Genomic DNA, 16,047 nt, shown 5'->3' with positions numbered 1-16,047 from the left:
TGCCCGTAGGTTAATACAATAAAGTTTCTAATGAAACATAGGAAGTGTTTTGATTTTTTTTACTTTTTCATTTGCCTATGGGGAATCTGGAAACAGCATGGGAAATGTACAAAATGTCATTTTTGCTCTCATGGTTTAACCCCAGCTGGCAACTGAGTACCATGCAGGTAGTTACTCACTCCTCCAGGGAGAAGAGGAAAGGAAACTCCATGGGCTGAAATAAGAACAGTTAAATAATTGGAAAAAAAGAAATTAATTACTACTAGTAGTTACTACTGTTATGGAATTGGTCTGGTCAACACTTAGGGCCCTCTATTCCCCTCAGAAGGCATTCAGCAACTACCACTACCCTTCTTTTCTCTGTAATGCTACAGCTGGTGATGCCTCAGACAAACAAAGTGTTAACTGGGAAACTCTCCTGGCAGATTATTTCCTTTGGTGTCATCTGCCTGATGCCCTGGATCCAGGGCTTCCTCCCTATACTGAAGTGACCCCTGGGAAGGTGATGGGGCTCGGGGGGGAATTCTGTATTCTATTGTTTATATTTACACCATCCCCTTTTGAATAGGTCTTCTTGTGCATGATGAGAACAGGCATGGGGCTCCTCTGACTCTGCTGGACTTCTCTCACGGATGAAAGGGTGGAACACCACCAGTCTCTTTTCCCTTCACTTTCCCTAATACTCCTTTGTCTTTTCACATCTTCCTTAAGCTGTGCTTACCAGACAGAGCACATTGTTCACCGGCTCGCACTGTTCTCTGGTACTTCACCCAGGCTCAGACATTCCCTGCAGTGAGTTGGTTGGATAACCCTGCCCTTCATGGGTGCTTCTGTTTGCAAAAATAAAAAAAAGCGAATGAAAAGAAAGGAGAGAGGAAAGGAGAGAGTAAAGGAGAATGGCAATGAGAAAGGCATAGCAAAGCAAGGCAGACACCTCCCACCACCAGGAGAGTGGCTGCACCCCTGCGTGCCTGCCCTGCCTGTGCGAAAGGCACACAGCACAGCTCCCAGGGCTGAGGCTCTCAGAGTGGCAGGTGCCCTAAGAGGCTCTGGGGGACATTCCAGCTGTCCCCAGCCCCCTTTTCTTTCCCAGACAGACCCAGACATGTTGAGCCCCCTTTCTCCCACCAGGCCATGTCTCCAACACTGGCCTCATTCCTGGCCCTGTTAGCCACCCACACTAGGCTGAAGGTGAATCTAAATGTTGAGAAGGATGAAGTGCAGTGGATGCAGGAGCACGAGGAATATCTGCATCAGGAGATGACTCGGCTCCTGAAGGAGATGGAGGGGGAACAGTATCACCATGGAAGCACTACTCTCATCAGCACTTTGGGCCAGTGCAGCAGCTCTGCTTCTGGGTCTGCTTGTTATGGGCTCTTGCCTGGTCAGGAGAAGGACGCGTGGCTCTGCCAGCTGCAGGGAGCAGGAGGGGGCCAAGAGAAGGAAGGCTGTCAGCTGCAAGAAGGTGAGCAGTGAGAAATTTGGCTATAAGAAAGTCAACAGCAAGGAGAAGGGGAAGGTTAGTAGCTGGGTGAAGTTTGGCAGCAAGCAGAAGCGTGGCAGCAGTGAGAAAACTGGCAGTGAGGAGAAGGTCGGTGAGCTCAAGGAGGAGCTCAAGGATGCGGACAGGGGTGGCAGCACTTAGGCTGTCCCCATCCCATCACCAATGGGCACATCTAGGATAAGGCTGGAGTGGGCTGTCAGCAACCTGATCTAGTTGAGAATGTCCCTGCTCATCGCTGTGGGCTCACACTGGATGGCCTTTCAAGGTCACTGCCAAGCCCAACTGCTCTGTGATTCTACAGCAGGGCCTGCCCCACGCAAAGGTGCTGAAGGAGTTGGTGGATGTGCTCCTCAGTGTCTGCCGAGTGCTTTCCCATAGGAACTTCATGCCAGAGTTGCACCCAGCCCCTGGGTGCTGCTGTGACACCAGCTCTGAATGCTGCAGCATCCAGGAGAACAGCAGTGCCTACCACCCTCGGGTCATCCTGCGGCCACCCCCTGGCTACTCCTTCCACCTGGACAGCACAGAGCGGCCGCCAGGCAGGCGCATCCGTGTGGCACTGGAGTGCCTGTGCTCCAGGGAGCAGCTGCTGGGGCAGACGTGCTTCCTCCACACCTCTGATGGCCAACTGCCCCAGGATCAGAACTGGTACCTGCTGGACACCCTCTGCACAGGCTCCTGCTTGGATCCAAAGGAAGTCACCCAGTGGGTCCAGATGTTGGTGGCATTGGCTTGGCAGCTTCTGCCGCAGTCGCGGCACTTCCAGCTGACAGCGCTGCCCTCCGGCAAGTCCTGCAGCTGAGCGGCACCTCTGGGCTGCACTGCAGCATTGAGCTGGCTTTGGCCGTGCAGCAGGGCAGCTCAGGTGCCTACACGAGCCTTGAGTAGGCAGCAGCCAGCTCTGCTTGCAGCACTGTGTGGGCCAGTGAGCTGCCACCTCTCAAACTCAGGGCCATGATTCCACTGCTGCTGAGCAAATTGGCATATTTGTGTCTTTATAGATAGGTCTGTTGTGTGTATTTTTTATGTATGTCTTGCTTTATGTCATATGAGGAAGATCTTATTTTGAATTTGGTTTTTCCACCCCTTTTCTTGGTGTTGTTAATAAAAGTTTTTCTTTCATGCCCTTTTAAGTTTTAGGCCTGCCTTGCGCTTTCACTCCTAATTCTATCTCACAACAGAAAATTAGTATATTGAAATTAGCAAATCTAAACTGTACCATTTATTGGTGTGGTGGTTGGGAATGTCCCATGGATGTGGCCTTCCCAGGGTTGGGAGGTTCCACAGCTAGGATGCTTTGTGTACGGGAAGATGGGTGTTCTCTGCCTCTGACCAGAGGTTACATCCGAAACCTCCTTCCCCTTTCATTTCAGGGGGAGGAAATCTGGCTTCTCTGGGCTGTGGTCCTCCCTGCCCCAAACTTAGCCAGGGAAGAATCTCTGCTGCTCTGTTTGGCTCTCTTGTGGAATGCATTCCTCTCCTTCAGCCTTATTTTTTTTCTCCCTAGACCTGAGATGAATTAACAATAGTGTGCTCTTTATCCTTCCTAGATGGCTTAACTTGAACTCCAAAGTTCTTCAAGGAGGCTTCTATGGTTGTAGCTTCTTATGCAGTTTTTTGCTATAATGGGCAAAACTTCGTAACAATGTTTAAGGCATGAACCATTTCAGTCCTTAACAACCTTCCAACCAAGGTATCTGCTCCCTAACCAAGTATTACTATCAATAGTATCTACATATCCATTCATTGGTGAAACATGCCATAACCTTTGGTCTTTAAGAAACTGGACAAGGCCACACTTCGCCTTGGCTTCTCCTTAAGCCCTGGCCAGCCACAGGGAAAAAACCAAGAGAATGAAATCAGATGTCCCACACCAGAAGTTCTGCCACATTGCTCATTCAGCCCTATCAAAGCCGGGCTACTCTCACAGCACAATTAGAAGCCCCGTGGCCAGCAAAGGTGGAGGCACTGCAGAATTTCCCAGTGCCTGGCCGTGGCTCTTCAGAGATTGGCTGGGACAGCTTCCCCCAGCTGATGTGTGGATATGGATGAAGGGCAAAGAATTGGGGTATCAGGTGATGTCTCTTTCTTAATCTCCAGAGGCAAGCTTTCTTGTATCAATGTATTCAAAGTATTCAAGCATCAATGATACGGTGCATTGCTTAGCTTATTTTTTTCTGACTTTTTTTGCACTTTTGCATGGGAGTAAATTACACTATTCCTTCAGCTGCTGTCTGTGTCTGTGTCTGTGACCTTCTCCCCCACCAAAACAAACACACAGCCAGTTTAGCACAAGACTGAAGGGTCTGTCCGTCTTATTTTGAAAGAGGAGAAGTTTGCTGGTCTGCACAAAAAGAAACAACCCTTCTCATACCTCTTCCACTCTGGGGTTCCCTGGAATGTGACCCAGGCAGGGACTGCTGCTCCTGCCTGAAACGTCACCTTCTTCATCTCTGCCAGCCCATCTCTTGAAAAACACTCCTGATCACTACCTCCTGAAACAAAATTACCACGATCCACCTTCCTTTGCTGCAGGCAAGTGAGAACACTATCCACTCCTAGCTCCAGCTCCCTCTGGAAACCAACTGCTTTCAGCAGCCACAACCCTGAAATATCAATCTCCTTCCTCCACCTGCCCAGTGGCAGCTCACACCAAGAGGCCTTTGGTCCAAGGATACCCACAGAGGAGCTTGAGGAGGGAGCAGTTCGAAACACAACTCCTGCAGAGTTTAAACCTCCCTTTATCAAATGAGCACACACCAACCTGTCCCAAAGGGAAAGCCAGCAGGACAGAGAAGCTCCCCTCCCACAGAAGCAAGCTCCGTGCTTCCTTCTGTTCTGTTCTGGACAGCAGAGGCCATGGGCTACTCCTCAGTTTGGGAAGGAACCCTGGGAATTGGCCTGATTTGGGAGCCCAGCAGAAGGAAGTTCCCCAAAAAGAAGGAAAAGATTCTATGGGATCAAAAGATTATGGCAATTGTTAGGCAGAGAAAAAACAAAACAAAACAAAACAAAACAAAACAAAACAAACAAAAAAACCCCCAAAAACACCCAACCCCCCCAAAAAAAACCAAAAACCAAAACACAGAAACAAAAACAGAACAAAACAAAACAAAACAAAAAAAACCAAAACCAAAACCAAACAAAAAAAAAAAAAAGAGACATTTTGAAGCATTTGAAGAGTTCCCAGATGGTAATGCCTCCCCTCTCCCCCAACACAATAACCCTTAAGTCTCCTTGGTGTGTCAGGAAGCTCAGGAAGGAACCTGCAAGGCTTGGATACACATCATTGGTGTCCATCTCCAGAGCACAAGCAGCTTCCCTACAGGATTTCTAGTGACCAAAAGAAAAACCTTCCTCCTCCCACCTCCTGCTACCAACTCTAAGGAGTCTCTTTCCATTGCAAAATCTACTCTGGGAGTCTACACTGACAAGAGTTGGCTGCAGGAGGGGTTTGCCTTGTGAACTGAAAGGAGCAAGATAAATGTGTTATTACAAACAGACCATGTGAATCTGCTTGTAGATAGGGCCAGGAACTTAGAGATAAGGAAGTAACAGAAGAAACTCCTAGTTCTAGAAAATAATACTAACACAGACTGCTGCTCAGCCAAGGCCATGTTAAATTCCTGAACCTAGAGAAAAAGAACAAAGACTGAACAGAATTATGAATAGGCTTTACTTTCTTTTAAAGTACAGTATGGAAATGCATATTAGAGGGGTGTGGTGGTTTGTAAAGGTTTTTTGGAATCTGTATTTGCTGAGACTTGGGTAGCTTTTTTTGTATTTTATAAGGATTAATTAGTACTGGATTTTTAAGATTAATGTATTGTTATATGCACAAGAAAGTTTATGTGTTTTTGTGAAATATACATATAAAGACAAAAAGCTTGGCAAAGGTTGCTTTTTGGCTTCTTAGAAGGCAATTAGTTTGGCTGGGGCTGAGCCTGGCATGGCCTGCAGGCCTGGTTGGGCTTGGGGCTGGGACCGGGCTGGGGAGGGGAGGCTTTTGGGCTGTTAATTTTTTTTTACGTTTTTACAAAAAACAAACCAAACAAACAAACAACCACCCCCCCCCCCAAAAAAAAAAAAAAACAAAAAAAAAAACACCACCAAAAACCTTTGTATTGTAAAATAACTTTTAGCTATGTCTTGGAAGATTTTACACACCTATTTGTTGTTTAGACAAAATATTAATTTTTTTACTACTTAAAATAGGACTTACAAACACTTTACTTTTTTTGATTGAAAAAAAATTAAGATAATAATACGTACAAAAACAACATGAAAATATTGAGGCTAAACAAAAGGAAAAGGTAGGTTTTAGTTGAGGTAAAGAGAAAAATCATGGATTAAATTTATTTTTTATATTATGGAAAAGTATTTTTGTTTTCTTATAACATATAAAAATATTATGAAGTAAATATGACTGTTTTAACTGTAAATATAAGCAAAGGCATAGGGGTTAAATAAATGTTGAAATTACTGTAAATTCTTAAGTTTGAATAGTATTGTATTTTAGACAAGAAAAACTTTTGTTTTTAAAGATGAAGTAAACTTTTGTTTAAACTGTTATAGAGTATATAGTCAGGTCCAAATGAAAGAAGAACTGCTTGTGCTCAGTGATGACAACAGCCAGAGGCAGGAAGGGAGGATGGCACAGCATGGCCCACGTTGTTGTGGCTGCTGGGCTCGCTCGACTTGTCCCAGGGCTCCTCTTGCCCACGTACCCCACTCTGCTGGGACAGCGACTCCAGCTCCTTCCTGAGGCTGTGGGGAGGAGCACAAAGGCACTGCCTTCCAGAAACAAGGGACTTGGGAAATGGAGAGAGACTGTGGGCAAGCCCCAGTGGGAGTGGGTGGGGCTGGAGCAAAACATTCCTTTCAGCTTCTCCTTGAAGTGCGGACACAACCCCACAGGGATGGGAGGGACTCTCACCCAGGGCTGGCCACCAGCACTTAGGTTCTCCAAATCCCAGCACTGCCCAGGAAAAGGCAGTGACAGGAGGAGGCATTAGTATTTACGTTTCTGTATTAGATGATACCAATTTAGTGCTTAATTTAATCATATTTATCAGTGTATTTCACGTTTATTGCCCATGAACTCTTGCACTTTTGTGTTACTATACAAATGGCAGACTTTGGGATGTCTGGGACACATAAGGAAAATGTCTGAGTATGTATTTAACTGATGCAACACCAGGGGTATAAAAGGCAGAGCCGCCGTTTTGTCATGTGCCACTGACTGCGGCTGAGCACCCAGCACTGTCCCTTTTTCCTTAGTCAGTCCCTTTGTTGTGTTGCTGTGGTTTATTAAACCTTTAAAATTTTAAAGTGAGCAGTCGTTTCTCACAAAAGGAATACTCATGTTTTTTCAAACATTTTTCAGCTCAGATAATGATATGCAAAAGCCACAGTTACCTCAGGATAGAAATCCTTGAGAAATGGACACTATTGAAGAGTTGAGAAGGAAACTCCAAAAGCTTGAGAAAAAAAAATTTGGAATTAACCAATCAGCGCAGCTGAGATATAAGGACATTTTCGTGTGTTTCCATGCTTTCTTTTACCCTTGGAATAAATATAATTTGTTTCCTTAAATACAATTTGTTTGCTTGAAATAATCCTCTCATCAGATCAATCAAAATCACAGACACTAGCTGGAAAATAACAAAGAAGTAGCCCTGTACACACCTCTCATGCCTCTCCATAGGAACTGGTATCACTTTTGGTGTCATTGTTAGTACTTGAAGGTGCATGTAAGAAAATGATATTCCATTCCCTTTTAGACCTACATTCACACCATGGTTGCAACAAATCTTTGGCTCTCTTGAGTCTCTGTTAGGTGCATCCAGTCTCCATCTCCAGCTGCATTTCCATTTCTGCTACGTCTGCATCTCAACTATGACTCTGCCCATCCAGGGCCTCAGCAAGGACACATCGCCTTCCAGCTGGAGGTGACAGACAAGCTCTGGCACCAGCTCGTGCCACTTCTTGGGGATGCAGCATTTGGCATTTGATCTTCAAATGGGGGCTCTGTGGCCAGGTCTCCACCTCAGGGCCATTGGGCTCACCATGGCTGCACTGGGACCCACAGTCCCCAGTGACACCTGTCCTGAGAACAGCTCCCCAGCCCTGCAAAAAATCTTGGGTGACCCCAGCCATTCTAACCCACAAGGGAGCCCACAACCTGCTTTTAAACATCCCTGTGTCCCTGCAATCCCCTCAAACGCAGGACTTTAGTGCCAACACCCCACAGCCATCCCACACCCATGCAGTCTGTCTGGCCACTTGGTGTCCCCACATCTCTGTGGTGTAGCTGCCATGATCTCCCTCAGCACCACATCAGCTTACTCTGCCTGGGACAAGTTCCTGAGAACTGCTGCAGGCTCAGCTCACTGATGCATCAGGAAGGAGCAGCACCCAGCACCTCACCCCCCACACCAGCTATGGATGGCCCGAGCTTCCCTCAGGAAGCCCCGCACCCTGTGAGCTCCGGCCATGGGCACTGAGCTCCCACTGCCGGGGTTCCCTTTGTGCAGGCCCGCCTGGAGCTCTTGGGCCATCTCCGATTCCCGCCCGCGCCTCCTCAGGCGGCAGCGCCGCTGCTTCTCCTCCTTCCCCCGTGCCGCTCCGGACAGCGCCCACCCACACACTGGAGACCCACGGACCCCGCGGTAGCACCCACAGACCCTGCGGGCCCTCGGCACCCCCACAGCCCGGGCTGGGGCACGCCCGGCACACAGCGAGCCCACAGGGCCTGCCGGGCACAGCAGCCTCCGCACCCCCACAGCTCATGGGCATGGGGGAAAAGCTCTATGGGGTGCCATGGCCGGGCTTTAGTAGCACGGGGGGCTACAGATCTGGCTCCTCTGAGAAGGTGCTGGAACGTTCCTCCCCGTCCCGGCCCGAAGACGGGCCCGCCGCTGGCAAAGACCCAGCCAAGCAGCGACCGTATGAACAGCGACAGCATGTTGGAATAGGGAAAAAAATAAACCAAAAAAAGAAGCAACACTTCTTGCGGAGTAAGTATCTTAAATACCCTAGAATATATTTAAGTGCAGAAGTCGCTGTGATCTTCCTTTCCGTAGCAGTTCTGTAGAGGAGCACATGACTTTTTTTCTCTTTAAATGTGCTCCTGACGGGGCTGAGGATCAGCCCCTCATGGCGGCACCTAAGCATTTAGTCGTTTGAAAAGACGATTTCACTCCTCGACCACCTGCTGGGTAGGTCCCTATCTTTCACTAGGCTGAATTAAAAAAAAAAGACCTCTGAGGTCCCTGTGTAGCTCGCACTTCGCCTGCAAGTAGTGGACGGCGGCGATTCCGGGACTGAGGGAAGAACTGACAGCAAACATCACACACTCGGTACCGCGCCCCGAACAAAACTGGATCGAGGAGAGTGGTAAGTGGTTAAAATGTCCGTGGGTCTGGCCGGGGGCGGTCCGGGGCAGGCGGAGGAGGGGCTGATCCCCGCCGGCCCCGCCGCTCACACCGCCCCTCGCTCGAGTGCCGGCGGCGGCGGCTCCCGGCGGCGGCTCCCGGCGGCGGCTCCCGGCGGCGGCTCCCGGCGGCGGCTCCCGGCGGCGGCTCCCGGCGGCGGCTCCCGGCGGCGGCTCCCGGCGACCGGCCGGCCGGGGAGGCTGCCCGAGGGACAGTCCGACCGGGTGCCCGAGGGACAGGTAGGCACTGACCGGTCCCGTCCCGTCCGGTCCCGCAGGTGCCGGGCGCGGCAGCCTCGGGGAAGAAGCGGGGGCGAGACGGCATCGCTCCCGCAGCGGGGTTTGCCCTGGGCAGAAGCATCCTCCGGGGAGCGGATGGGATGCGGGGCTGCCCGCGGTGCCTCCGCCTTTGCAGAGCATTCAGGCGTGTTTGTCCCCGCGTTTGTGTGGGGTGACCGGGATGGTGGGGCGGGATGCGGGAGCGCTCCTGCGGTCCCGAGCTCGGACGAGTCGGTTCAGGTTCTATTCGGAGCGCTTGTCTATTTTTAAAGGTTAAACCTTTATTTTCACGGAAGGCTTTTGCCATATTCTCACGGAAGTCGTGAGCAGAAACTGGAGCGAGTGTACACCCTGGAATAGAGAGATGCTTGTGTATAGATGTAAATTAACGTGACCTGCACATGAAAATGTAAATCTGTTTAATACCTTGATTTTATTCCAGCATATGTCCCTCAGCAGAAGCTGACTAGAGAAATTCTCAGTTGTATGGTATCCTGTACAGATTTTCTTTTGGCAACAGTAATAGTAGCATAAACATTTGCTATTTTGTCTTTCAGCCAAGGAGTAGGTTCAGTCTGGAAATGTAGAATCAATTAGGATAAATATGCAGCCGCTTTTCCTCAAATGAGCTGGGAAGGGGGAGTTTTTGGTAATCTTATTAATACATAAATGTTGCTTCCAGTCATTGAGTACTGAAATGCGGTCAAAGTGAACATGCATTTCCTAGAATCACATAAGCTCTGAAGTTTTTCCAAAGTACCAGCTTCTCACTGTAGAGTGAGTTTAAAACGTCACTTGGAACATGTCATCAGTAGAGAAGATGCTTCATAGCTTATTTTATCAAGTTGGTAACTCAGCTTTGGCAGCAGTGTTTTAGAAAGCTGAATAATATCATTATATAGGAAAAAATTGTTTTTATGCAGCATCTTGGAAGAACAAAGAAAAAAACCTCAGAGAAGACAAGTCTAGAGATAGCATTTGTTTCCCAGCAGATAAGCTGCAGACCTTTGCTGAAACATCTTAGATTCTTTGATTGAGCAGCATGTCTGAAACTGAAAGCTGACTTCAGTTGCTGTGTCAACATCCCTTAATGGTTTTTGTGCCCAATAGCACAATATTTGAAGGAAAGCATATGTAATTAGGTATGTGTGTTCTTGAAGTGGACGGAGTGCGTGTGCAGCTGTCTGAGCTGGAGATAAAATTTAGGAAAACACCAGGTTGGGTGGCCAAATAACTGTATTGCTTGCTACTTTGCAGTAGCAGGTGGCCCTGAAAATGAAATAGTATTAGCATGTCTAGTTTGATTTCCTGTCTCAAATCAGAAGGACCAGCTGAGCAGGTGTGCTCCTGCCTTTTTAATAAGCTGGACAAATTGTTATTTAAGGACCAAGTCTCTGCGTGTTTACCAGTGTAACTCATGCACCTGCATAGCATCAATGTATGGCATCTTATGTAATAGAGTTTATTTAATTTTTCTTACACATCCAATCATGTGGCCTTGTCATACAGTCAGATGTGTGGTGCTCCCATAGGGGGTGAATCAGTGGCATCATATTAGTATTGACTGCTGATATGCTATGGAGGTGCCATGGCTTTGTCTAGGTTCCTTAGTGTGGGATTTTAAGTCTGGAGTGTTACAAGTCTTTGACTGAAAAGAGCAGTTCGCAGGACTGGCTGTGAAATTTGTGCTCTTGCTCAATGATCACAGTCCATATCTGGCAAAAATAATTCGAAACTGGGCAGCTCAGTGACCCGTGTCAAGTCAGCTGGCTGTGTCCACTTAATTTCCCTGGAAATAGGGTTCCCCTTTTTTGGTGTATCAGGTGGTAAAACAGTCCAGAGGTGACACAGTTCTCCAGGGGCAGGGCTGTGCACGCCAGGTTTGAGTCCCCACAGACAGAAACTACTGCCCTTGCATTGAGGGGTGGGGGGACGCTTTGCTTGATGGCAGTACACATTTCACAGTTGTAGATAATTTGAGGAATACTGTTCATGGTTAGATCTACTCCTCAGTTTTGTGTCTACTTATAGGTGGCATTTCTGTCGTGATGACCTGAGGCATCATGGGCCCATCGTGCTAGGAACAACTTTTTTTTGTGTTGCTAATTTAAGTTTATTTTTGACACTTTTATTTGTGTAGCTTGATTTACTTCCTTGTTGTTTTGGTGGTTTTTGTTAGTTTTAGTTTTAGGGACATGGGCATTTACATGACAGACTTTTACAGGTAGCTTTTTTACTGAAGTGTTAATGTTTTTTCACTTATTAGCAATTTAGATTGGTTTTCTTTTATGTTGTCAGCTAGGTTTTTGGGTTTTTTTACTTTTCCAGCCAACCCCACAGAGCATTGACTACTATTTATGAATTGGTGTAGAGGTAGAGCTTTGGCCACTTTTTTTTTTTAGCAATGTCTAGGGCCAGCTGAATGGCTTTGAGTTCAGCAAGTTGACTTGATTAATTTTCTTCTTCGGTAGTTTGTGCAACCTGTTGTGTGGGTTTTTATGCAGCTGTTTGTTACTTTTGGTTTATTTCTTGATGCAACAGGAATTGTGAGTGAAAAGAGCATAGTGTGTTCTATTTGTTGGTAGTTGGTTGTATGGTGGGGCTTTTTTAGCACGTGTTACTTGTTTTCGGGTCTTTTTTTTGTTAGTGAGATTAAAGTTTTTCCTTTTGGGCTAATTTGTAATTATTTTTAAAATCCCAGGGCGATTTAATTTTTTAATACAGGCATGCTGTGTGATGAGGACAATTTACTTGTTTTATGTAACATCGGTGGCATGGTGGGTAGAGGGAACTTTTGCTTTAAATATTTACTCTAGGACTGGTAGTTGGGGTGCTAAGAGGAGTTGTGTTTTTGTGCTAATTACTTTTGAGGCAGCTTGAACTTTTTTATAGATGGCTAAGTTTTTTGGGGTTTTTTTGTGGGAGTGAGTTGGCTTTGGACTTTCTGTAACTGACTTTAAAATTTTAGTGGTCAGCCTTGAGTCTCACTATGTACTTTTTGCCAAAGGCTCCAGGACAGACCATGGCTCCTGGAGGTAGAGTACATTTTTTACTTTTGGTGTTGTCTTGACTGGGCCAAGGGCTACCGCATGAGTGATTTCTTGCTTGATTTGGGTGAATCTTGCTTGATTTGTTGATGTTCAGGGCCCCAGTGGAAATTTGTTTTGTTTTTTTTTATGGGTGACCAAGTAAAGAGGGCTTACAGTTTGGCAGTACTCAGTAATGTGTATTCTTCAAAAACTTATGGCACTTAAGAAAGGTTGTGTTTCCTTCTTGCTGGTCGGTGGAGCCATTGTGGTTATCTTGTTGATGACTTCAGTGGGAATTTGATGCCGTCTGTTTTGCTACTTTACTCTTAGGAACTGGATCTCTTGGGCAGGTTTTTTGACTTTGCTTTTCTTGATGGTAAAACCAGCTTTCAGGAGAATCTGGATTTTTTTTTCTTTTTGAAATACTTTTATTGTTGTGTTTTTCTATACAATGATATTATTGTATCTGTAAATGTTCTGGGGTTTTACTTGATTCCAGTGCAGCCTGGATCAGTCCATGACAGATGGTGGGGCTGTGTTTCCACCCCTGGGGCAGTCGGTTCCATGTGTACTGCCTGCCCCTCCAGGTGAAAGCAAACTGAGGCCTGCACTCTGCTGCCAGAGGAATGGAGAAGAATGCATTGGCGATGTCAGTGGTGGTGTACCACTTTGCTGCCTTGGACTCCAGCTCGTACTGCAGTTCCAGCATGTCTGGCACAGTGGTGGAGTCACCTCATTCAATGCACGATAGTCCACAGTCAATCTCTATTCTCCTTCCGATTTACGCACAGGCCAGATGGGGCTGTTGAAGGGTGAGTGGGTTTTGCTGACCACCCCTTGGCTCTCCAGCTCACAGATCATCTTGTGGATGGGGGTCACGGCATCTCGATTCGTCCGGTACTGCCGGCGGTGCACTGTTGAGGTAGCAATTGGTACCTGTTGTTTTATTACTTTTAGTAGTCTTACTACTGGGTTCTTCGACAGTCCAGGTAAGGTGTTTAATCACTTAATGCTTTCTTCCTCTAGAGCAGCTACTTCAAAAGCCCACCTGAGTACTTTGGGATCTCTGAAATACTTATTTCAGAGGAAGTCTGTGCTTAAAATGCATGGGACTTCTGGGCCAGTTATAATAGGGTGTTTCTTTTACTTATTTTCAGTTAGGCTCACTTTAGCTTTTACTAAAATAAAATCCTATGATTCTCCTGTCAGGCCAGCAATAGAAACAGATTTTGTTCTTACATGTCTTGATGGGATTAGTGTGCACTGAGAACTTATGTTGACCAAGGCCTCATATTCTTGTGGTTCAGATGTGCCAGGCCAGTGAATTTACAGAGTTTAAAAAACATGGTTTTCCCCAACCTCTACCTGGCTAGAGGCAGGGTCCCTTTTTCTTTCCCTGGGCATATGTCTTGGAGGTTCTTTCAATGGGATTGGATATTTTATTATCATCATACTTGGCAGTCTGGCTACGGGCTACTGGAGTTGTTTCCTTTTTGGTGGAACTTCTTTGCATCTTGCTGTTCTGTAATTCAAGCACTCGTTTTGCCAGAGTAACAGTAGATTTTTTTGTTTTACTTGTTCATGTTTTTTTCAGAATTATGCAGGAAAGACCACAGTTCAGCTCATGAGAAGGGTCTTTTCTCCCTGTCTGGGGAATGTTTATGTTTGGGGCCAGAACTTTTGATCTGTATAGTGGAGATTTGGATAAGGTCTTTTTTAATTTTCTCCTTTAGTTTCTTGTGGTTCTCCTCTATCTTATTTTTTAATTTTTGTAGACCTCTTTCCACAGCTGCGATTCTGGCATGTGTTGGGCCATGCATGGTATCTGCGTATGCTCGGAGCTTATTTGCTAAATCAAGCATGGTTTTTTACTTGTCATCCCATTTCATTATTGCTAAAGCAGAAGCGTATTCTTGTGGCCCAAGTCGTACAAGTTTTCGCCACATCACGGATGTACATGGTATTAAGTCTGGATTTTCAGTTGTTAGGCCATTTGAAAAAACAATTTTGCCGCTCTCATTTTTTTTCAAGCATTGAATCCCTTGTTCCATGGTCTTTTATTTGGGTTTGCTGCATATAGAGGTCGTCTGCACACAGGTATCTTTGTGCTGCACTTCCCAGGACCCGTGTCCAGAGACTCTGAGGATTAGCCCCCCTCATCATTCCTTGGTCAATAACGGGATCATGTGACACAGATCCCAAATGCCTGGATTCAGTGCCGTCCAGAATTGTAGCCTCGCCTGCAGTATTGTAAAGATGGACTAGCCAACTAATTATAGATTCATCAGGTCATTGGGTGTAATCTTTTCTTAGGCCACAAGGGTCTTTTAGGGATAAGGACTCAATATTGGCCTTTGATCTTGTGTCAGTTGCTCTCACTTCTGACTTTGTATCAGAAGCTTGCCTTGAGGATTTTTTTCCCTGGATCATCATCATCCACTGGCTGATTAGTTTTACTAGTGTGCTTCCTTCCTGCAGCAATTGCCAGTGGCTTAGGTTTATTGTCTGGTTTAGCTGCTGGCTTAGGTTTATCATTTGGTTTTGCTACAACCTCAGTAACTGGGATGTTGGCTGATTTATCTCCCTGCCCCTTGACCTCTATCTGCTGCCCTACAGTACCTAGCAGTGTGCAATAAGCGTATACTAGAGCCCAGCATATTGCAATGAGCATTTTTTCATTAGAATTATCATGGCACTTTTTTTCCAGATATTTCCCCACCTCGTCTGGGTTCTGAATTTGTTCATGTGAGAATTCCCAGGCTGGGGGATCAGAAAATTTCTTCAGGGTTCAGCCCATTCTTTCTTATTCCTCACACTATTCAGAATTTTCCATGCCTGAGTCTACTCCTGGATGAGGGGTCTCATTAGCTCTTCTGGATACCTCAGCTCTCATTCTAGGGAGGCTGCAGACTGTATAGGGGAAGCTTACCAGATGAAATACTAGGAAGGTGGTGTTTTTAACTTTCAGGGGAAACTGAGCATTCTTTAACAGATGACTTAACAGATTCAAAGGAGAAGAAGGAAAGGAAAGGCTGAAAAGCCTCATCTCCTGCTTTTCTAACAAACTGGATGTAATTACTAATGAACCCCCAAAACGTGCTATTGGAACTGGGATGCAGGGTAGGACAAAGAAACCATAAACCATAAGTACTTGGAACAAACTTTAGTAGCTTTATAAACTTTCCATAAATCATTATCACCAAGCCCAGTACAATAGCTATTCTAATTCGTGCTCCTCTAGTGTAAAAACTTCATCTAAGGGACACTACTGGAGCTGTCTCCAGATAAGAAAATAAGCTTAGGGACTAGAAAGGTATTAAAACTTAAAAAAAGCCTAGGGACCAGAGAAACATAAAGGCCTCCACCTCAAGAGACATTATGAATTCAAGCAATATGGTTACTGAATGCTTTACCCTAATACAGAGTAAGTAAAACTAAAAATGTAATCAGAACAGGGGTTTTTTTCCCACTTTCTTGCCACACGTTGGGTGCCAATAAATATTTGGCCTGGTTTAGGGCAAATTTGGGAGGAAACTTCTGAATGGGGTCCTTTTGGGAAACAGATTTAAACAGTTCCTTTCTCAATTGGTTTGGAGAAAAATATTTCCTTGAAAAGAAGTGGGGAAAAAATCTGTTTGTTTAGCAGGCAAAACATTTCTCAGCACAAAAATGAACAATACTAAACAGCAAAAGCTCTCACTGCTCCAAAGAGGTGACAGATTCAGAGAAGTTCTTTCAGTGAGTTGCAGCCCAGCTCACTCAGGCTGTTCTCAGTCCCTCCATCCCTGGGAAATGCCACG

This window comes from Sturnus vulgaris, chromosome Z (genome assembly GCF_052056855.1).
Source record: "Sturnus vulgaris isolate bStuVul1 chromosome Z, bStuVul1.hap1, whole genome shotgun sequence".
NCBI classification, from domain to species: Eukaryota; Metazoa; Chordata; class Aves; order Passeriformes; family Sturnidae; genus Sturnus; species Sturnus vulgaris.
Note: the sequence above shows the minus strand (reverse complement) of the source record.